Source organism: Phyllobates terribilis, unplaced genomic scaffold (assembly GCF_046119375.1).
Source record: "Phyllobates terribilis strain yellow unplaced genomic scaffold, ASM4611937v1 Scaffold_38__1_contigs__length_12584779, whole genome shotgun sequence".
Classification (NCBI taxonomy): Eukaryota; Metazoa; Chordata; class Amphibia; order Anura; family Dendrobatidae; genus Phyllobates; species Phyllobates terribilis.
The window spans coordinates 1,665,165-1,685,012 of record NW_027362798.1 but is presented as its reverse complement, the minus strand read 5'-3'; the positions used below and the strand labels follow the sequence as shown (position 1 = coordinate 1,685,012).

Genomic DNA, 19,848 nt, shown 5'->3' with positions numbered 1-19,848 from the left:
ATGCACAGTTGCTGAAGTTGAACCAAAATGAGCTTGTAATCTGGCTTCTGCAACTTTGAACATGAAAAATCCAATGAGGAGAAGAAAAGCAAAGCCAAAGAGTCCATCCCAAAATCCGACAAACAAGCAAAATGAACAAAAAACATTGAATTCAATTCTTTCTGATTTTAGAAACTGCATTAAAGAAGGGGTGCACCGGTCCTGGAGATACTGCAATACCAGGTCAATGCGTGGAGTGGACAGAGCAAGCTCTTTTTCCATCTCCCTGTTCTAAAAATCCATTTAATATATGGTCCCCAGATAGGGGACGTATCAGATATTAAACTGATAAGAACAGATACTACACTTGATCTTAGCCAAAAGGCCAAGAAGCGATAACCAGAATTGGTTTCAAACTACGGAGCCACCCAAGGATCCTGAAAAGTCCATTTGTGGAGATGAGCTCCTGGACTCCCGTTAAGAAGACATGTTGTCAACCTCTAGATCCCTTACATGCCTGCACTTTTCGGCTTGCTGCTGCTGCAATCCACGCGTTTTAGATCTGCATAACTCCACCTCTTTAAACACAGCACCTTCACCCCCTGCTGTTCCCACCCGCCTCAACACCGTTGGAAGGGAGGAGAACCAATTAAGGCGGGGGGTGGGGTGGAACGAGCAGCTGTCTACCCTTAGCAGGAGGGCTCCTGATTACATACCTCTCCTGCTGCTGCTGCTGCTGGCTGTCCAGCAGCAGACTGAAGGTGGCTGCTGCTGTGCACAGGTATATAAAGGCTCAGAGCCTATTATGACACGCGCAGCCAGCGTTCCATTGCCACATTCCATCTACTGCAGGCAGGATACCTGGCTGGCTGAATGTCGCTGAGAAGCTCACAGAGACCGCCATAAGCAACAGTTTAACAGAATGCCACAGACTAATCAACCAAACTTTTTGGGTTGGGTTCTCTTTTATAGTCTGCAGGCATTAAATGAAAGAAGTCAGTGTTCCAGCAGAAGGAGACAACGTTTCAGAAAAGGCATTGTAGCAAACCAAAAAAGAAATTTTAAGCGCAGCAGAGTAACCAGCGCACATACCTGTTAGCTCAGGTGAGTTTAAAAGGCTGCTGTTGATAACAAGGGCATTTGCTAAATAGATGGTGTGTGTGCAACAATATACTGAAAGGTCAATTATATTGTGCAGCTTATCTCACCACCTGTAGTTATTTAGGTGAAAGCTCCAAAATGCTTGCCTAATATGTCTGTTTATCCAAAAGGAAGTAAAAAGGGAGAGCTAGAAAGATAGCATTGCATCCCATTACATGGCAATGCAATGCACAGTTGCTGAAGTTGAACCAAAATGAGCTTGTAATCTGGCTTCTGCAACTTTGAACATGAAAAATCCAATGAGGAGAAGAAAAGCAAAGCCAAAGAGTCCATCCCAAAATCCGACAAACAAGCAAAATGAACAAAAAACATTGAATTCAATTCTTTCTGATTTTAGAAACTGCATTAAAGAAGGGGTGCACCGGTCCTGGAGATACTGCAATACCAGGTCAATGCGTGGAGTGGACAGAGCAAGCTCTTTTTCCATCTCCCTGTTCTAAAAATCCATTTAATATATGGTCCCCAGATAGGGGACGTATCAGATATTAAACTGATAAGAACAGATACTACACTTGATCTTAGCCAAAAGGCCGAGAAGCGATAACCAGAATTGGTTTCAAACTACGGAGCCACCCAAGGATCCTGAAAAGTCCATTTGTGGAGATGAGCTCCTGGACTCCCGATAAGAAGACATGTTGTCAACCTCTAGATCCCTTACATGCCTGCACTTTTCGGCTTGCTGCTGCTGCAATCCACGCGTTTTAGATCTGCATAACTCCACCTCTTTAAACACAGCACCTTCACCCCCTGCTGTTCCCACCCGCCTCAACACCGTTGGAAGGGAGGAGAACCAATTAAGGCGGGGGGTGGGGTGGAACGAGCAGCTGTCTACCCTTAGCAGGAGGGCTCCTGATTACATACCTCTCCTGCTGCTGCTGCTGCTGGCTGTCCAGCAGCAGACTGAAGGTGGCTGCTGCTGTGCACAGGTATATAAAGGCTCAGAGCCTATTATGACACGCGCAGCCAGCGTTCCATTGCCACATTCCATCTACTGCAGGCAGGATACCTGGCTGGCTGAATGTCGCTGAGAAGCTCACAGAGACCGCCATAAGCAACAGTTTAACAGAATGCCACAGACTAATCAACCAAACTTTTTGGGTTGGGTTCTCTTTTATAGTCTGCAGGCATTAAATGAAAGAAGTCAGTGTTCCAGCAGAAGGAGACAACGTTTCAGAAAAGGCATTGCAGCAAACCAAAAAAGAAATTTTAAGCGCTGCAGAGTAACCAGCGCACATACCTGTTAGCTCAGGTGAGTTTAAAAGGCTGCTGTTGATAACAAGGGCATTTGCTAAATAGATGGTGTGTGTGCAACAATATACTGAAAGGTCAATTATATTGTGCAGCTTATCTCACCACCTGTAGTTATTTAGGTGAAAGCTCCAAAATGCTTGCCTAATATGTCTGTTTATCCAAAAGGAAGTAAAAAGGGAGAGCTAGAAAGATAGCATTGCATCACATTACATGGCAATGCAATGCACAGTTGCTGAAGTTGAACCAAAATGAGCTTGTAATCTGGCTTCTGCAACTTTGAACATGAAAAATCCAATGAGGAGAAGAAAAGCAAAGCCAAAGAGTCCATCCCAAAATCCGACAAACAAGCAAAATGAACAAAAAACATTGAATTCAATTCTTTCTGATTTTAGAAACTGCATTAAAGAAGGGGTGCACCGGTCCTGGAGATACTGCAATACCAGGTCAATGCGTGGAGTGGACAGAGCAAGCTCTTTTTCCATCTCCCTGTTCTAAAAATCCATTTAATATATGGTCCCCAGATAGAGGACGTATCAGATATTAAACTGATAAGAACAGGTACTACACTTGATCTTAGCCAAAAGGCCGAGAAGCAATAACCAGAATTGGTTTCAAACTACGGAGCCACCCAAGGATCCTGAAAAGTCCATTTGTGGAGATGAGCTCCTGGACTCCCGTTAAGAAGACATGTTGTCAACCTCTAGATCCCTTACATGCCTGCACTTTTCGGCTTGCTGCTGCTGCAATCCACGCGTTTTAGATCTGCATAACTCCACCTCTTTAAACACAGCACCTTCACCCCCTGCTGTTCCCACCCGCCTCAACACCGTTGGAAGGGAGGAGAACCAATTAAGGCGGGGGGTGGGGTGGAACGAGCAGCTGTCTACCCTTAGCAGGAGGGCTCCTGATTACATACCTCTCCTGCTGCTGCTGCTGCTGGCTGTCCAGCAGCAGACTGAAGGTGGCTGCTGCTGTGCACAGGTATATAAAGGCTCAGAGCCTATTATGACACGCGCAGCCAGCGTTCCATTGCCACATTCCATCTACTGCAGGCAGGATACCTGGCTGGCTGAATGTCGCTGAGAAGCTCACAGAGACCGCCATAAGCAAGAGTTTAACAGAATGCCACAGACTAATCAACCAAACTTTTTGGGTTGGGTTCTCTTTTATAGTCTGCAGGCATTAAATGAAAGAAGTCAGTGTTCCAGCAGAAGGAGACAACGTTTCAGAAAAGGCATTGTAGCAAACCAAAAAAGAAATTTTAAGCGCAGCAGAGTAACCAGCGCACATACCTGTTAGCTCAGGTGAGTTTAAAAGGCTGCTGTTGATAACAAGGGCATTTGCTAAATAGATGGTGTGTGTGCAACAATATACTGAAAGGTCAATTATATTGTGCAGCTTATCTCACCACCTGTAGTTATTTAGGTGAAAGCTCCAAAATGCTTGCCTAATATGTCTGTTTATCCAAAAGGAAGTAAAAAGGGAGAGCTAGAAAGATAGCATTGCATCACATTACATGGCAATGCAATGCACAGTTGCTGAAGTTGAACCAAAATGAGCTTGTAATCTGGCTTCTGCAACTTTGAACATGAAAAATCCAATGAGGAGAAGAAAAGCAAAGCCAAAGAGTCCATCCCAAAATCCGACAAACAAGCAAAATGAACAAAAAACATTGAATTCAATTCTTTCTGATTTTAGAAACTGCATTAAAGAAGGGGTGCACCGGTCCTGGAGATACTGCAATACCAGGTCAATGCGTGGAGTGGACAGAGCAAGCTCTTTTTCCATCTCCCTGTTCTAAAAATCCATTTAATATATGGTCCCCAGATAGGGGACGTATCAGATATTAAACTGATAAGAACAGATACTACACTTGATCTTAGCCAAAAGGCCGAGAAGCGATAACCAGAATTGGTTTCAAACTACGGAGCCACCCAAGGATCCTGAAAAGTCCATTTGTGGAGATGAGCTCCTGGACTCCCGTTAAGAAGACATGTTGTCAACCTCTAGATCCCTTACATGCCTGCACTTTTCGGCTTGCTGCTGCTGCAATCCACGCGTTTTAGATCTGCATAACTCCACCTCTTTAAACACAGCACCTTCACCCCCTGCTGTTCCCACCCGCCTCAACACCGTTGGAAGGGAGGAGAACCAATTAAGGCGGGGGGTGGGGTGGAACGAGCAGCTGTCTACCCTTAGCAGGAGGGCTCCTGATTACATACCTCTCCTGCTGCTGCTGCTGCTGGCTGTCCAGCAGCAGACTGAAGGTGGCTGCTGCTGTGCACAGGTATATAAAGGCTCAGAGCCTATTATGACACGCGCAGCCAGCGTTCCATTGCCACATTCCATCTACTGCAGGCAGGATACCTGGCTGGCTGAATGTCGCTGAGAAGCTCACAGAGACCGCCATAAGCAAGAGTTTAACAGAATGCCACAGACTAATCAACCAAACTTTTTGGGTTGGGTTCTCTTTTATAGTCTGCAGGCATTAAATGAAAGAAGTCAGTGTTCCAGCAGAAGGAGACAACGTTTCAGAAAAGGCATTGTAGCAAACCAAAAAAGAAATTTTAAGCGCAGCAGAGTAACCAGCGCACATACCTGTTAGCTCAGGTGAGTTTAAAAGGCTGCTGTTGATAACAAGGGCATTTGCTAAATAGATGGTGTGTGTGCAACAATATACTGAAAGGTCAATTATATTGTGCAGCTTATCTCACCACCTGTAGTTATTTAGGTGAAAGCTCCAAAATGCTTGCCTAATATGTCTGTTTATCCAAAAGGAAGTAAAAAGGGAGAGCTAGAAAGATAGCATTGCATCACATTACATGGCAATGCAATGCACAGTTGCTGAAGTTGAACCAAAATGAGCTTGTAATCTGGCTTCTGCAACTTTGAACATGAAAAATCCAATGAGGAGAAGAAAAGCAAAGCCAAAGAGTCCATCCCAAAATCCGACAAACAAGCAAAATGAACAAAAAACATTGAATTCAATTCTTTCTGATTTTAGAAACTGCATTAAAGAAGGGGTGCACCGGTCCTGGAGATACTGCAATACCAGGTCAATGCGTGGAGTGGACAGAGCAAGCTCTTTTTCCATCTCCCTGTTCTAAAAATCCATTTAATATATGGTCCCCAGATAGGGGACGTATCAGATATTAAACTGATAAGAACAGATACTACACTTGATCTTAGCCAAAAGGCCGAGAAGCGATAACCAGAATTGGTTTCAAACTACGGAGCCACCCAAGGATCCTGAAAAGTCCATTTGTGGAGATGAGCTCCTGGACTCCCGTTAAGAAGACATGTTGTCAACCTCTAGATCCCTTACATGCCTGCACTTTTCGGCTTGCTGCTGCTGCAATCCACGCGTTTTAGATCTGCATAACTCCACCTCTTTAAACACAGCACCTTCACCCCCTGCTGTTCCCACCCGCCTCAACACCGTTGGAAGGGAGGAGAACCAATTAAGGCGGGGGGTGGGGTGGAACGAGCAGCTGTCTACCCTTAGCAGGAGGGCTCCTGATTACATACCTCTCCTGCTGCTGCTGCTGCTGGCTGTCCAGCAGCAGACTGAAGGTGGCTGCTGCTGTGCACAGGTATATAAAGGCTCAGAGCCTATTATGACACGCGCAGCCAGCGTTCCATTGCCACATTCCATCTACTGCAGGCAGGATACCTGGCTGGCTGAATGTCGCTGAGAAGCTCACAGAGACCGCCATAAGCAACAGTTTAACAGAATGCCACAGACTAATCAACCAAACTTTTTGGGTTGGGTTCTCTTTTATAGTCTGCAGGCATTAAATGAAAGAAGTCAGTGTTCCAGCAGAAGGAGACAACGTTTCAGAAAAGGCATTGTAGCAAACCAAAAAAGAAATTTTAAGCGCAGCAGAGTAACCAGCGCACATACCTGTTAGCTCAGGTGAGTTTAAAAGGCTGCTGTTGATAACAAGGGCATTTGCTAAATAGATGGTGTGTGTGCAACAATATACTGAAAGGTCAATTATATTGTGCAGCTTATCTCACCACCTGTAGTTATTTAGGTGAAAGCTCCAAAATGCTTGCCTAATATGTCTGTTTATCCAAAAGGAAGTAAAAAGGGAGAGCTAGAAAGATAGCATTGCATCACATTACATGGCAATGCAATGCACAGTTGCTGAAGTTGAACCAAAATGAGCTTGTAATCTGGCTTCTGCAACTTTGAACATGAAAAATCCAATGAGGAGAAGAAAAGCAAAGCCAAAGAGTCCATCCCAAAATCCGACAAACAAGCAAAATGAACAAAAAACATTGAATTCAATTCTTTCTGATTTTAGAAACTGCATTAAAGAAGGGGTACACCGTTCCTGGAGATACTGCAATACCAGGTCAATGCGTGGAGTGGACAGAGCAAGCTCTTTTTCCATCTCCCTGTTCTAAAAATCCATTTAATATATGGTCCCCAGATAGGGGACGTATCAGATATTAAACTGATAAGAACAGATACTACACTTGATCTTAGCCAAAAGGCCGAGAAGCGATAACCAGAATTGGTTTCAAACTACGGAGCCACCCAAGGATCCTGAAAAGTCCATTTGTGGAGATGAGCTCCTGGACTCCCGTTAAGAAGACATGTTGTCAACCTCTAGATCCCTTACTTGCCTGCACTTTTCGGCTTGCTGCTGCTGCAATCCACGCGTTTTAGATCTGCATAACTCCACCTCTTTAAACACAGCACCTTCACCCCCTGCTGTTCCCACCCGCCTCAACACCGTTGGAAGGGAGGAGAACCAATTAAGGCGGGGGGTGGGGTGGAACGAGCAGCTGTCTACCCTTAGCAGGAGGGCTCCTGATTACATACCTCTCCTGCTGCTGCTGCTGCTGGCTGTCCAGCAGCAGACTGAAGGTGGCTGCTGCTGTGCACAGGTATATAAAGGCTCAGAGCCTATTATGACACGCGCAGCCAGCGTTCCATTGCCACATTCCATCTACTGCAGGCAGGATACCTGGCTGGCTGAATGTCGCTGAGAAGCTCACAGAGACCGCCATAAGCAACAGTTTAACAGAATGCCACAGACTAATCAACCAAACTTTTTGGGTTGGGTTCTCTTTTATAGTCTGCAGGCATTAAATGAAAGAAGTCAGTGTTCCAGCAGAAGGAGACAACGTTTCAGAAAAGGCATTGTAGCAAACCAAAAAAGAAATTTTAAGCGCAGCAGAGTAACCAGCGCACATACCTGTTAGCTCAGGTGAGTTTAAAAGGCTGCTGTTGATAACAAGGGCATTTGCTAAATAGATGGTGTGTGTGCAACAATATGCTGAAAGGTCAATTATATTGTGCAGCTTATCTCACCACCTGTAGTTATTTAGGTGAAAGCTCCAAAATGCTTGCCTAATATGTCTGTTTATCCAAAAGGAAGTAAAAAGGGAGAGCTAGAAAGATAGCATTGCATCACATTACATGGCAATGCAATGCACAGTTGCTGAAGTTGAACCAAAATGAGCTTGTAATCTGGCTTCTGCAACTTTGAACATGAAAAATCCAATGAGGAGAAGAAAAGCAAAGCCAAAGAGTCCATCCCAAAATCCGACAAACAAGCAAAATGAACAAAAAACATTGAATTCAATTCTTTCTGATTTTAGAAACTGCATTAAAGAAGGGGTGCACCGGTCCTGGAGATACTGCAATACCAGGTCAATGCGTGGAGTGGACAGAGCAAGCTCTTTTTCCATCTCCCTGTTCTAAAAATCCATTTAATATATGGTCCCCAGATAGGGGACGTATCAGATATTAAACTGATAAGAACAGATACTACACTTGATCTTAGCCAAAAGGCCGAGAAGCGATAACCAGAATTGGTTTCAAACTACGGAGCCACCCAAGGATCCTGAAAAGTCCATTTGTGGAGATGAGCTCCTGGACTCCCGTTAAGAAGACATGTTGTCAACCTCTAGATCCCTTACATGCCTGCACTTTTCGGCTTGCTGCTGCTGCAATCCACGCGTTTTAGATCTGCATAACTCCACCTCTTTAAACACAGCACCTTCACCCCCTGCTGTTCCCACCCGCCTCAACACCGTTGGAAGGGAGGAGAACCAATTAAGGCGGGGGGTGGGGTGGAACGAGCAGCTGTCTACCCTTAGCAGGAGGGCTCCTGATTACATACCTCTCCTGCTGCTGCTGCTGCTGGCTGTCCAGCAGCAGACTGAAGGTGGCTGCTGCTGTGCACAGGCATATAAAGGCTCAGAGCCTATTATGACACGCGCAGCCAGCGTTCCATTGCCACATTCCATCTACTGCAGGCAGGATACCTGGCTGGCTGAATGTCGCTGAGAAGCTCACAGAGACCGCCATAAGCAACAGTTTAACAGAATGCCACAGACTAATCAACCAAACTTTTTGGGTTGGGTTCTCTTTTATAGTCTGCAGGCATTAAATGAAAGAAGTCAGTGTTCCAGCAGAAGGAGACAACGTTTCAGAAAAGGCATTGTAGCAAACCAAAAAAGAAATTTTAAGCGCAGCAGAGTAAGCAGCGCACATACCTGTTAGCTCAGGTGAGTTTAAAAGGCTGCTGTTGATAACAAGGGCATTTGCTAAATAGATGGTGTGTGTGCAACAATATACTGAAAGGTCAATTATATTGTGCAGCTTATCTCACCACCTGTAGTTATTTAGGTGAAAGCTCCAAAATGCTTGCCTAATATGTCTGTTTATCCAAAAGGAAGTAAAAAGGGAGAGCTAGAAAGATAGCATTGCATCACATTACATGGCAATGCAATGCACAGTTGCTGAAGTTGAACCAAAATGAGCTTGTAATCTGGCTTCTGCAACTTTGAACATGAAAAATCCAATGAGGAGAAGAAAAGCAAAGCCAAAGAGTCCATCCCAAAATCCGACAAACAAGCAAAATGAACAAAAAACATTGAATTCAATTCTTTCTGATTTTAGAAACTGCATTAAAGAAGGGGTGCACCGGTCCTGGAGATAATGCAATACCAGGTCAATGCGTGGAGTGGACAGAGCAAGCTCTTTTTCCATCTCCCTGTTCTAAAAATCCATTTAATATATGGTCCCCAGATAGGGGACGTATCAGATATTAAACTGATAAGAACAGATTTTTTTTTTTTTTTTATCGAAACCCCGAATTCGTGTACAAAACCCGAGTGCGCTTAAAAAAGTGACAAGTGCCACAAAAAAAAGTGCACTAGGATGCTGGTCTTCTTGAAACCCTCTCCAAAAGGAGAAGGGTCCCCCAAACCATTCCCCGTCCCTCCGAGCCAGAAGGCCACAGCGAGGAACAGGGACAAATAGCCACCTCCAGCCGGAGCCAGAGGCGACCCAATCTTACCCCCAATACCTGCCCGAGTTCTCACCCGAGCAAGGCACTGGGAGCCAAAGACTGTGCTCCCCTCCCGGAAGAGGGGAGCCAACAACGCTCTCCTCCCGAAAGAGGAGAGCCAGTGGGGTTCAGGGGGGAGCGGAACCTGATGGCCACACACTCCCCCCCTAGACCTGCCAAGAGAGGAACCCGTAAGGGAACCGCATCCCGACAAAATCCTAGTAAGGACGTGGACACACGTGAAAAAGTGGACACACAGTGACAAAAAAAAATTAAATAAATAGTGAAGGTTTCACAGTATAATACTGCCCGGACCTTCGACCGGGAATTGAAAAATTCCCCATCCTAAGGCCAGAAGGCCCGGAATAAGGGTGTGTGTGAAGAAAGAAATATTGAAGTGCTAGTGCAAATGTGCCATAAACTCAAGTGGGGTTCCCAATCCCAGTGAGTTAAGGCACCCCAGGGTCACCACTCCTGGGGCACTTCACACTTCGGGCTTTCGATCTTCCCCGGCCCAATGGCGTCGATCCTGGGGGGCCATGCTTTCCACCAGATGACTATATTAGCCACCTGGCGTACTAACAAGCGCCTAAACCCCAGTGTGCATAATGTATCAATCTACTAGGGCGGCCAACATCCAAAACCGCCTTTTCGAAAGATACAACACTTGATCTTAGCCAAAAGGCCGAGAAGCGATAACAAGAATTGGTTTCAAACTACGGAGCCACCCAAGGATCCTGAAAAGTCCATTTGTGGAGATGAGCTCCTGGACTCCCGTTAAGAAGACATGTTGTCAACCTCTAGATCCCTTACATGCCTGCACTTTTCGGCTTGCTGCTGCTGCAATCCACGCGTTTTAGATCTGCATAACTCCACCTCTTTAAACACAGCACCTTCACCCCCTGCTGTTCCCACCCGCCTCAACACCGTTGGAAGGGAGGAGAACCAATTAAGGCGGGGGGTGGGGTGGAACGAGCAGCTGTCTACCCTTAGCAGGAGGGCTCCTGATTACATACCTCTCCTGCTGCTGCTGCTGCTGGCTGTCCAGCAGCAGACTGAAGGTGGCTGCTGCTGTGCACAGGTATATAAAGGCTCAGAGCCTATTATGACACGCGCAGCCAGCGTTCCATTGCCACATTCCATCTACTGCAGGCAGGATACCTGGCTGGCTGAATGTCGCTGAGAAGCTCACAGAGACCGCCATAAGCAACAGTTTAACAGAATGCCACAGACTAATCAACCAAACTTTTTGGGTTGGGTTCTCTTTTATAGTCTGCAGGCATTAAATGAAAGAAGTCAGTGTTCCAGCAGAAGGAGACAACGTTTCAGAAAAGGCATTGTAGCAAACCAAAAAAGAAATTTTAAGCGCAGCAGAGTAACCAGCGCACATACCTGTTAGCTCAGGTGAGTTTAAAAGGCTGCTGTTGATAACAAGGGCATTTGCTAAATAGATGGTGTGTGTGCAACAATATACTGAAAGGTCAATTATATTGTGCAGCTTATCTCACCACCTGTAGTTATTTAGGTGAAAGCTCCAAAATGCTTGCCTAATATGTCTGTTTATCCAAAAGGAAGTAAAAAGGGAGAGCTAGAAAGATAGCATTGCATCACATTACATGGCAATGCAATGCACAGTTGCTGAAGTTGAACCAAAATGAGCTTGTAATCTGGCTTCTGCAACTTTGAACATGAAAAATCCAATGAGGAGAAGAAAAGCAAAGCCAAAGAGTCCATCCCAAAATCCGACAAACAAGCAAAATGAACAAAAAACATTGAATTCAATTCTTTCTGATTTTAGAAACTGCATTAAAGAAGGGGTGCACCGGTCCTGGAGATACTGCAATACCAGGTCAATGCGTGGAGTGGACAGAGCAAGCTCTTTTTCCATCTCCCTGTTCTAAAAATCCATTTAATATATGGTCCCCAGATAGGGGACGTATCAGATATTAAACTGATAAGAACAGATACTACACTTGATCTTAGCCAAAAGGCCGAGAAGCGATAACCAGAATTGGTTTCAAACTACGGAGCCACCCAAGGATCCTGAAAAGTCCATTTGTGGAGATGAGCTCCTGGACTCCCGTTAAGAAGACATGTTGTCAACCTCTAGATCCCTTACATGCCTGCACTTTTCGGCTTGCTGCTGCTGCAATCCACGCGTTTTAGATCTGCATAACTCCACCTCTTTAAACACAGCACCTTCACCCCCTGCTGTTCCCACCCGCCTCAACACCGTTGGAAGGGAGGAGAACCAATTAAGGCGGGGGGTGGGGTGGAACGAGCAGCTGTCTACCCTTAGCAGGAGGGCTCCTGATTACATACCTCTCCTGCTGCTGCTGCTGCTGGCTGTCCAGCAGCAGACTGAAGGTGGCTGCTGCTGTGCACAGGTATATAAAGGCTCAGAGCCTATTATGACACGCGCAGCCAGCGTTCCATTGCCACATTCCATCTACTGCAGGCAGGATACCTGGCTGGCTGAATGTCGCTGAGAAGCTCACAGAGACCGCCATAAGCAACAGTTTAACAGAATGCCACAGACTAATCAACCAAACTTTTTGGGTTGGGTTCTCTTTTATAGTCTGCAGGCATTAAATGAAAGAAGTCAGTGTTCCAGCAGAAGGAGACAACGTTTCAGAAAAGGCATTGTAGCAAACCAAAAAAGAAATTTTAAGCGCAGCAGAGTAACCAGCGCACATACCTGTTAGCTCAGGTGAGTTTAAAAGGCTGCTGTTGATAACAAGGGCATTTGCTAAATAGATGGTGTGTGTGCAACAATATACTGAAAGGTCAATTATATTGTGCAGCTTATCTCACCACCTGTAGTTATTTAGGTGAAAGCTCCAAAATGCTTGCCTAATATGTCTGTTTATCCAAAAGGAAGTAAAAAGGGAGAGCTAGAAAGATAGCATTGCATCACATTACATGGCAATGCAATGCACAGTTGCTGAAGTTGAACCAAAATGAGCTTGTAATCTGGCTTCTGCAACTTTGAACATGAAAAATCCAATGAGGAGAAGAAAAGCAAAGCCAAAGAGTCCATCCCAAAATCCGACAAACAAGCAAAATGAACAAAAAACATTGAATTCAATTCTTTCTGATTTTAGAAACTGCATTAAAGAAGGGGTGCACCGGTCCTGGAGATACTGCAATACCAGGTCAATGCGTGGAGTGGACAGAGCAAGCTCTTTTTCCATCTCCCTGTTCTAAAAATCCATTTAATATATGGTCCCCAGATAGGGGACGTATCAGATATTAAACTGATAAGAACAGATACTACACTTGATCTTAGCCAAAAGGCCGAGAAGCGATAACCAGAATTGGTTTCAAACTACGGAGCCACCCAAGGATCCTGAAAAGTCCATTTGTGGAGATGAGCTCCTGGACTCCCGTTAAGAAGACATGTTGTCAACCTCTAGATCCCTTACATGCCTGCACTTTTCGGCTTGCTGCTGCTGCAATCCACGCGTTTTAGATCTGCATAACTCCACCTCTTTAAACACAGCACCTTCACCCCCTGCTGTTCCCACCCGCCTCAACACCGTTGGAAGGGAGGAGAACCAATTAAGGCGGGGGGTGGGGTGGAACGAGCAGCTGTCTACCCTTAGCAGGAGGGCTCCTGATTACATACCTCTCCTGCTGCTGCTGCTGCTGGCTGTCCAGCAGCAGACTGAAGGTGGCTGCTGCTGTGCACAGGTATATAAAGGCTCAGAGCCTATTATGACACGCGCAGCCAGCGTTCCATTGCCACATTCCATCTACTGCAGGCAGGATACCTGGCTGGCTGAATGTCGCTGAGAAGCTCACAGAGACCGCCATAAGCAACAGTTTAACAGAATGCCACAGACTAATCAACCAAACTTTTTGGGTTGGGTTCTCTTTTATAGTCTGCAGGCATTAAATGAAAGAAGTCAGTGTTCCAGCAGAAGGAGACAACGTTTCAGAAAAGGCATTGTAGCAAACCAAAAAAGAAATTTTAAGCGCAGCAGAGTAACCAGCGCACATACCTGTTAGCTCAGGTGAGTTTAAAAGGCTGCTGTTGATAACAAGGGCATTTGCTAAATAGATGGTGTGTGTGCAACAATATACTGAAAGGTCAATTATATTGTGCAGCTTATCTCACCACCTGTAGTTATTTAGGTGAAAGCTCCAAAATGCTTGCCTAATATGTCTGTTTATCCAAAAGGAAGTAAAAAGGGAGAGCTAGAAAGATAGCATTGCATCACATTACATGGCAATGCAATGCACAGTTGCTGAAGTTGAACCAAAATGAGCTTGTAATCTGGCTTCTGCAACTTTGAACATGAAAAATCCAATGAGGAGAAGAAAAGCAAAGCCAAAGAGTCCATCCCAAAATCCGACAAACAAGCAAAATGAACAAAAAACATTGAATTCAATTCTTTCTGATTTTAGAAACTGCATTAAAGAAGGGGTGCACCGGTCCTGGAGATACTGCAATACCAGGTCAATGCGTGGAGTGGACAGAGCAAGCTCTTTTTCCATCTCCCTGTTCTAAAAATCCATTTAATATATGGTCCCCAGATAGGGGACGTATCAGATATTAAACTGATAAGAACAGATACTACACTTGATCTTAGCCAAAAGGCCGAGAAGCGATAACCAGAATTGGTTTCAAACTACGGAGCCACCCAAGGATCCTGAAAAGTCCATTTGTGGAGATGAGCTCCTGGACTCCCGTTAAGAAGACATGTTGTCAACCTCTAGATCCCTTACATGCCTGCACTTTTCGGCTTGCTGCTGCTGCAATCCACGCGTTTTAGATCTGCATAACTCCACCTCTTTAAACACAGCACCTTCACCCCCTGCTGTTCCCACCCGCCTCAACACCGTTGGAAGGGAGGAGAACCAATTAAGGCGGGGGGTGGGGTGGAACGAGCAGCTGTCTACCCTTAGCAGGAGGGCTCCTGATTACATACCTCTCCTGCTGCTGCTGCTGCTGGCTGTCCAGCAGCAGACTGAAGGTGGCTGCTGCTGTGCACAGGTATATAAAGGCTCAGAGCCTATTATGACACGCGCAGCCAGCGTTCCATTGCCACATTCCATCTACTGCAGGCAGGATACCTGGCTGGCTGAATGTCGCTGAGAAGCTCACAGAGACCGCCATAAGCAACAGTTTAACAGAATGCCACAGACTAATCAACCAAACTTTTTGGGTTGGGTTCTCTTTTATAGTCTGCAGGCATTAAATGAAAGAAGTCAGTGTTCCAGCAGAAGGAGACAACGTTTCAGAAAAGGCATTGTAGCAAACCAAAAAAGAAATTTTAAGCGCAGCAGAGTAACCAGCGCACATACCTGTTAGCTCAGGTGAGTTTAAAAGGCTGCTGTTGATAACAAGGGCATTTGCTAAATAGATGGTGTGTGTGCAACAATATACTGAAAGGTCAATTATATTGTGCAGCTTATCTCACCACCTGTAGTTATTTAGGTGAAAGCTCCAAAATGCTTGCCTAATATGTCTGTTTATCCAAAAGGAAGTAAAAAGGGAGAGCTAGAAAGATAGCATTGCATCACATTACATGGCAATGCAATGCACAGTTGCTGAAGTTGAACCAAAATGAGCTTGTAATCTGGCTTCTGCAACTTTGAACATGAAAAATCCAATGAGGAGAAGAAAAGCAAAGCCAAAGAGTCCATCCCAAAATCCGACAAACAAGCAAAATGAACAAAAAACATTGAATTCAATTCTTTCTGATTTTAGAAACTGCATTAAAGAAGGGGTGCACCGGTCCTGGAGATACTGCAATACCAGGTCAATGCGTGGAGTGGACAGAGCAAGCTCTTTTTCCATCTCCCTGTTCTAAAAATCCATTTAATATATGGTCCCCAGATAGGGGACGTATCAGATATTAAACTGATAAGAACAGATTTTTTTTTTTTTTTTTCGAAAGCCCGAATTCGTGTACAAAACCCGAGTGCGCTTAAAAAAGTGACAAGTGCCACAAAAAAAGTGCACTAGGATGCTGGTCTTCTTGAAACCCTCTCCAAAAGGAGAACGGTCCCCCAAACCATTCCCCGTCCCTCCGAGCCAAAAGGCCACAGCGAGGAACAGGGACAAAAAGCCACCTCCAGCCGAAGCCAGAGGCGACCCAATCTTACCCCCAGCACCTGCCCGAGTTCTCACCCGAGCAAGGCACTGGGAGCCAAAGACTGTGCTCCCCTCCCGGAAGAGGGGAGCCAACAACGCTCTCCTCCCGAAAGAGGAGAGCCAGGGGGGTTCAGGGGGGAGCGGAACCTGATGGCCACACACTCCCCCCCTAGACCTGCCAAGAGAGGAACCCGTAAGGGAACCGCATCCCGACAAAATCCTAGTAGGACGTGACACACGTGAATAAGTGGACACACAGTGACAAAGAAATTAAATAAATAGTGAAGGTTTCACAGTATAATACTGCCCGGACCTTCGACCGGGAATTGAAAAATTCCCCATCCTAAGGCCAGAAGGCCCGGAATAAGGGTGTGTGCGAAGAAAGAAAATTTGAAGTGCTTGTGCAAATGTGCCATAAACTCAAGTGGGGTTCCCAATCCCAGTGAGTTAAGGCACCCCAGGGTCACCACTCCTGGGGCACTTCACACTTCGGGCTTTCGATCTTCCCCGGCCCAATGGCGTCGATCCTGGGGGGCCATGCTTTCCACCAGATGACTATATTAGCCACCTGGCGTACTAACAAGCGCCTAAACCCCAGTGTGCATAATGTATCAATCTACTAGGGCGGCCAACATCCAAAACCGCCTTTTCGAAAGATACTACACTTGATCTTAGCCAAAAGTCCGAGAAGCGATAACCAGAATTGGTTTCAAACTACGGAGCCACCCAAGGATCCTGAAAAGTCCATTTGTGGAGATGAGCTCCTGGACTCCCGTTAAGAAGACATGTTGTCAACCTCTAGATCCCTTACATGCCTGCACTTTTCGGCTTGCTGCTGCTGCAATCCACGCGTTTTAGATCTGCATAACTCCACCTCTTTAAACACAGCACCTTCACCCCCTGCTGTTCCCACCCGCCTCAACACCGTTGGAAGGGAGGAGAACCAATTAAGGCGGGGGGTGGGGTGGAACGAGCAGCTGTCTACCCTTAGCAGGAGGGCTCCTGATTACATACCTCTCCTGCTGCTGCTGCTGCTGGCTGTCCAGCAGCAGACTGAAGGTGGCTGCTGCTGTGCACAGGTATATAAAGGCTCAGAGCCTATTATGACACGCGCAGCCAGCGTTCCATTGCCACATTCCATCTACTGCAGGCAGGATACCTGGCTGGCTGAATGTCGCTGAGAAGCTCACAGAGACCGCCATAAGCAACAGTTTAACAGAATGCCACAGACTAATCAACCAAACTTTTTGGGTTGGGTTCTCTTTTATAGTCTGCAGGCATTAAATGAAAGAAGTCAGTGTTCCAGCAGAAGGAGACAACGTTTCAGAAAAGGCATTGTAGCAAACCAAAAAAGAAATTTTAAGCGCAGCAGAGTAACCAGCGCACATACCTGTTAGCTCAGGTGAGTTTAAAAGGCTGCTGTTGATAACAAGGGCATTTGCTAAATAGATGGTGTGTGTGCAACAATATACTGAAAGGTCAATTATATTGTGCAGCTTATCTCACCACCTGTAGTTATTTAGGTGAAAGCTCCAAAATGCTTGCCTAATATGTCTGTTTATCCAAAAGGAAGTAAAAAGGGAGAGCTAGAAAGATAGCATTGCATCACATTACATGGCAATGCAATGCACAGTTGCTGAAGTTGAACCAAAATGAGCTTGTAATCTGGCTTCTGCAACTTTGAACATGAAAAATCCAATGAGGAGAAGAAAAGCAAAGCCAAAGAGTCCATCCCAAAATCCGACAAACAAGCAAAATGAACAAAAAACATTGAATTCAATTCTTTCTGATTTTAGAAACTGCATTAAAGAAGGGGTGCACCGGTCCTGGAGATACTGCAATACCAGGTCAATGCGTGGAGTGGACAGAGCAAGCTCTTTTTCCATCTCCCTGTTCTAAAAATCCATTTAATATATGGTCCCCAGATAGGGGACGTATCAGATATTAAACTGATAAGAACAGATACTACACTTGATCTTAGCCAAAAGGCCGAGAAGCGATAACCAGAATTGGTTTCAAACTACGGAGCCACCCAAGGATCCTGAAAAGTCCATTTGTGGAGATGAGCTCCTGGACTCCCGTTAAGAAGACATGTTGTCAACCTCTAGATCCCTTACATGCCTGCACTTTTCGGCTTGCTGCTGCTGCAATCCACGCGTTTTAGATCTGCATAACTCCACCTCTTTAAACACAGCACCTTCACCCCCTGCTGTTCCCACCCGCCTCAACACCGTTGGAAGGGAGGAGAACCAATTAAGGCGGGGGGTGGGGTGGAACGAGCAGCTGTCTACCCTTAGCAGGAGGGCTCCTGATTACATACCTCTCCTGCTGCTGCTGCTGCTGGCTGTCCAGCAGCAGACTGAAGGTGGCTGCTGCTGTGCACAGGTATATAAAGGCTCAGAGCCTATTATGACACGCGCAGCCAGCGTTCCATTGCCACATTCCATCTACTGCAGGCAGGATACCTGGCTGGCTGAATGTCGCTGAGAAGCTCACAGAGACCGCCATAAGCAACAGTTTAACAGAATGCCACAGACTAATCAACCAAACTTTTTGGGTTGGGTTCTCTTTTATAGTCTGCAGGCATTAAATGAAAGAAGTCAGTGTTCCAGCAGAAGGAGACAACGTTTCAGAAAAGGCATTGTAGCAAACCAAAAAAGAAATTTTAAGCGCAGCAGAGTAACCAGCGCACATACCTGTTAGCTCAGGTGAGTTTAAAAGGCTGCTGTTGATAACAAGGGCATTTGCTAAATAGATGGTGTGTGTGCAACAATATACTGAAAGGTCAATTATATTGTGCAGCTTATCTCACCACCTGTAGTTATTTAGGTGAAAGCTCCAAAATGCTTGCCTAATATGTCTGTTTATCCAAAAGGAAGTAAAAAGGGAGAGCTAGAAAGATAGCATTGCATCACATTACATGGCAATGCAATGCACAGTTGCTGAAGTTGAACCAAAATGAGCTTGTAATCTGGCTTCTGCAACTTTGAACATGAAAAATCCAATGAGGAGAAGAAAAGCAAAGCCAAAGAGTCCATCCCAAAATCCGACAAACAAGCAAAATGAACAAAAAACATTGATTTCAATTCTTTCTGATTTTAGAAACTGCATTAAAGAAGGGGTGCACCGGTCCTGGAGATACTGCAATACCAGGTCAATGCGTGGAGTGGACAGAGCAAGCTCTTTTTCCATCTCCCTGTTCTAAAAATCCATTTAATATATGGTCCCCAGATAGGGGACGTATCAGATATTAAACTGATAAGAACAGATTTTTTTTTTTTTTTTATACCATTCAGTAAAATTTTTCAAGCAACAATCAATAGTATAAAAACTCATACTACGTTGCCCAGTCTTACATCATAATGGTACTTTCTTTATTTCATATTTATAACTTTATACTGAAACAGTTGTAATACCTTTTGAATGGACAAAAAACTATAAAACATACCATTATCATAAAAAAAGACAGATCACAACACTTAAACAAGGACTTACTGGTACTTTACCAGTGACCTCCATTTTTTTACTTTCCAAAAACCTTCTGAATCAGAGCCACCACCGCCACGGCTGTCCCATAAATAAACTATGTATAACCTTGACAAAACCATCCTAACACAATTATTAACTGAGATTATTTTCCTTTTAAATAAACACAAATTCCTAACGTCCCACAGACTTTCTATTACACATGCCATTATCAACCACAACAATCTCTCTTTCACCCGGCTACTTGCACCCATCCCAAACATTACCACTCTCCAATTTATAAAATTCACGCCCGCTAGTTCCTTGCATAAACCACCCACTCCCTTCCAAACACTCTGAGCATAATCACAATTCCAAACCAAATGCATAACAGTTTCACTCGCCCCACATCCATCCCTCGGACAGACCTCTGTTCTAATCAGATCCCTCCTCTTCTGTACCTCTCTCACAGGCAAAATCTCATGCAAACTCATCCATACGATATCACGCTGCCTATTCGATATTCCTTTTATACTCAGGTTCCTCCATACACACAACGCTTCACTCGATCTCAAG

The 19,848-nt window shown here is 45.2% G+C and overlaps 14 non-coding genes across 14 annotated transcripts; all 14 read right to left on the bottom strand.

The window, feature by feature from the left end:
* Nucleotides 1-185: 185 nt before the first annotated feature.
* LOC141183125 (U2 spliceosomal RNA) lies at nt 186-376 on the bottom strand. The gene has a single exon (XR_012258132.1). It is a non-coding gene; the product is annotated as a U2 spliceosomal RNA (small nuclear RNA).
* A 1,115-nt stretch (nt 377-1,491) lies between these two features.
* On the bottom strand, nt 1,492-1,682 carry LOC141183750 (U2 spliceosomal RNA). Its single transcript, XR_012258573.1, has one exon. It is a non-coding gene; the product is annotated as a U2 spliceosomal RNA (small nuclear RNA).
* A 1,115-nt stretch (nt 1,683-2,797) lies between these two features.
* LOC141183242 (U2 spliceosomal RNA) lies at nt 2,798-2,988 on the bottom strand. Its single transcript, XR_012258238.1, has one exon. It is a non-coding gene; the product is annotated as a U2 spliceosomal RNA (small nuclear RNA).
* A 1,115-nt stretch (nt 2,989-4,103) lies between these two features.
* Nucleotides 4,104-4,294, bottom strand: LOC141183749 (U2 spliceosomal RNA). The gene has a single exon (XR_012258572.1). It is a non-coding gene; the product is annotated as a U2 spliceosomal RNA (small nuclear RNA).
* Nucleotides 4,295-5,409: 1,115 nt separating this feature from the next.
* Nucleotides 5,410-5,600, bottom strand: LOC141183747 (U2 spliceosomal RNA). The gene has a single exon (XR_012258571.1). It is a non-coding gene; the product is annotated as a U2 spliceosomal RNA (small nuclear RNA).
* Nucleotides 5,601-6,715: 1,115 nt separating this feature from the next.
* On the bottom strand, nt 6,716-6,906 carry LOC141183160 (U2 spliceosomal RNA). Its single transcript, XR_012258164.1, has one exon. It is a non-coding gene; the product is annotated as a U2 spliceosomal RNA (small nuclear RNA).
* A 1,115-nt stretch (nt 6,907-8,021) lies between these two features.
* LOC141183746 (U2 spliceosomal RNA) lies at nt 8,022-8,212 on the bottom strand. The gene has a single exon (XR_012258570.1). It is a non-coding gene; the product is annotated as a U2 spliceosomal RNA (small nuclear RNA).
* Nucleotides 8,213-9,327: 1,115 nt separating this feature from the next.
* On the bottom strand, nt 9,328-9,510 carry LOC141183398 (U2 spliceosomal RNA). The gene has a single exon (XR_012258364.1). It is a non-coding gene; the product is annotated as a U2 spliceosomal RNA (small nuclear RNA).
* Nucleotides 9,511-11,516: 2,006 nt separating this feature from the next.
* LOC141183744 (U2 spliceosomal RNA) lies at nt 11,517-11,707 on the bottom strand. The gene has a single exon (XR_012258568.1). It is a non-coding gene; the product is annotated as a U2 spliceosomal RNA (small nuclear RNA).
* A 1,115-nt stretch (nt 11,708-12,822) lies between these two features.
* Nucleotides 12,823-13,013, bottom strand: LOC141183743 (U2 spliceosomal RNA). Its single transcript, XR_012258567.1, has one exon. It is a non-coding gene; the product is annotated as a U2 spliceosomal RNA (small nuclear RNA).
* Nucleotides 13,014-14,128: 1,115 nt separating this feature from the next.
* On the bottom strand, nt 14,129-14,319 carry LOC141183742 (U2 spliceosomal RNA). Its single transcript, XR_012258566.1, has one exon. It is a non-coding gene; the product is annotated as a U2 spliceosomal RNA (small nuclear RNA).
* Nucleotides 14,320-15,434: 1,115 nt separating this feature from the next.
* On the bottom strand, nt 15,435-15,616 carry LOC141183434 (U2 spliceosomal RNA). Its single transcript, XR_012258390.1, has one exon. It is a non-coding gene; the product is annotated as a U2 spliceosomal RNA (small nuclear RNA).
* A 2,001-nt stretch (nt 15,617-17,617) lies between these two features.
* LOC141183741 (U2 spliceosomal RNA) lies at nt 17,618-17,808 on the bottom strand. Its single transcript, XR_012258565.1, has one exon. It is a non-coding gene; the product is annotated as a U2 spliceosomal RNA (small nuclear RNA).
* A 1,115-nt stretch (nt 17,809-18,923) lies between these two features.
* Nucleotides 18,924-19,113, bottom strand: LOC141183337 (U2 spliceosomal RNA). Its single transcript, XR_012258320.1, has one exon. It is a non-coding gene; the product is annotated as a U2 spliceosomal RNA (small nuclear RNA).
* Nucleotides 19,114-19,848: the final 735 nt, after the last annotated feature.